Source organism: Amblyomma maculatum, chromosome 1 (assembly GCF_055883805.1).
Source record: "Amblyomma maculatum isolate TAMU_Amacu chromosome 1, ASM5588380v1, whole genome shotgun sequence".
In the NCBI taxonomy this organism is placed as follows: domain Eukaryota; kingdom Metazoa; phylum Arthropoda; class Arachnida; order Ixodida; family Ixodidae; genus Amblyomma; species Amblyomma maculatum.
In genome coordinates, this window is record NC_139344.1 from 271,000,154 (window position 1) to 271,002,508 (window position 2,355).

The following is a 2,355-nucleotide window of genomic DNA, read 5'->3' on the forward strand; positions in this document are numbered from 1 at the left end:
TACTTGGCCAACCTAGTGGGCAGCCAACCGCGGCCCTATACTTTGGGGCATGTTTGGCTGCCGACCGTTGCGTGCTGGCTAATTCCCTACCTTTAGCCGATAGCTGGTTGAAAGTCTTTGGCCAACTGCACCCCAGCGTAAATGGCAGCTAATCAGGGCCCACCTTTGGGCCTGCGTTGGCAGGCTGAAAATATCGGCTGCTGAGTCCTGCTCATTCGTCTACTGACGATCGGCCATCAGCCAATTTCACCTAGAGTCTGATGCGTTCATTTCTTGGAACCGCGTAATAAGTTGCAGCCGCCCCAAACCTTTTCCACAAATGCAGATTTGTAAGCCTATCGAGGTTTGTTGTCGAGAAAATGACGAAGCCCCTGACCATCGCCAAGCAAAAAAAAGGGATAGTGGATGAGTTATGTACCCATGCCTCCACCACCTGGCGCGACAACCAAGCCTTCGGCGTCGTTGAGGCGATCGACGACGTCTTCGGCAAAAGAAAACGAATCTGGGACGGATAATTAAAAAGGCAGCGGCAGCAGAGACGACCGAACCAATGCATAATCTCGCCATTCTGCGAAGGCTCCGTAGTACGTGATGTGATCAAGATGCGCAAACTAATTGAAACTGCTCTACAGCGAAGATCGGCATTGAAAGCACCCATAGAAATACTGGTTAGTCGCGAAGCGTTAAGTAATGTCACTCATATAGAAATTTCCAGCTCAAAATTCGCGAGTCGAGTTGCTCGCCGCTTAGTTTTTCATAAGCGAGCGCATACATACATTGTATAGGTTGATCGGCATATTTATAAACATTCAGTTTAGTTGCTCTTGTTGCTGCTTACAAACCTATGACAAACCTTCAATCCATAGACTTCGTATGTCGCGAGATGAGCTCGGAAACTACGTCATATGCCGACAACTGGCATGGTACATCTTGGCTGTCACTCGATCTCTTCTTGCAGGTATTTAGGTCTCCTGTCGTAAATGATGACCGCGTAAGCCACGAAGGCATGAGCTTAGCTGCCACAGCAACGAAGATTACTTTGCAAAATTTAGAGACATGCATTATTTGCTCATGCATCTTTTTTTTTTTGTGTGTGAAGAAATTCCCCGCCTCAGAGGGTATCGCGAGGTGTATATATGATTCGAGTAATCGACGTGCAATGAACCTCTGTGCGAAAAAAAAAAGTGAAATTCAACATTCACGATAAGCTCATAGAAAAGATGGGGCAGCGCTCACGCTCTCAAGAAGCGTAATTTCTTCAGCTGACGTGGCTCTTTTACGATTACTCTAGTTTGATTTCTTGTTAATCGGGGCTCTATAGCGGTATATACTTTTGTTCTCAGCTTTGCATTTCAGACAACCTTAACGGCTTCGCTGCGCACGCTGGAATTTTTAATGCTTTAATTCCTTTGAATTCCTTCGCCTCAACCTTCCCGCTTCTTAAAAAAAAGAAAAAACAAAAAAAAAAAAAACACAAGAAATACGAATCACAGAAGTGGGAATAATTTGAATAAAAGGAAGTTTGCTAAATGAGTAACCTATAGTGTGCGAGATCTTGCTTCTGAAATTCAGCACGGGTGCATTTTTTAGCACGCCAGATTCCTTCGTGGCTTTTTCTTTCATTAAACCGATTTTCACGTTGGCACAAGAATGCCTTCAAATGTATTCTTACAATTCCTTTAGATGTTTAGAGATTGAGTCTGAGGCCCCATCCTCGCATTAAGACGCCAAGCGGATATTTTCTGCGAGAGGCTGTAAAACCCCTTGTGCCGTACCGTCAGCACGAAAGTTGAGGTTGATTAGACGTTGTGCACTGTATGAACAACCCCACTCTTCTCCATATAAGAACACATCCACAGAACTAAAAGAGAATTTTAGCACACGAGCGGCCCCGCATATACGGCAAAAAGCAGCCATATTTTTTTTCCTGCAATACACGGGACTAAACTTAGCTTCATGAAGCTCCGACGTAATTGCAATGCAAAAGGCGAAGGCGCTTCGGTGATTTACAGTGTCCAGATTGCTTTTCCGTCGCCGTCGTCGGTCAGAAATCAGCGCAAGGCCCTATCCTACCGAGCCCTATACAAGGCCAACGGCGAGCACCCAGCCCTAAAATGAATTTGAATTTCCTCCTCCTGAACCTTTGCTACTTCAGGCTATGTTTTGCTTAGAATCCACAATGTTACCTTGAGAAATCGTTACTGATAAGTTCTGCATAAAACATGCCGTGCACAAGCCCATTGCCTCCTCTCTGTTGTTAGGATACTGTTACTTCGCGTTTGTTCACTAATCCACTCTGGCGCGTTTCTGTCTCCAGACGTTTCCAATGTAATTTTACTTACCATACCTGACTAA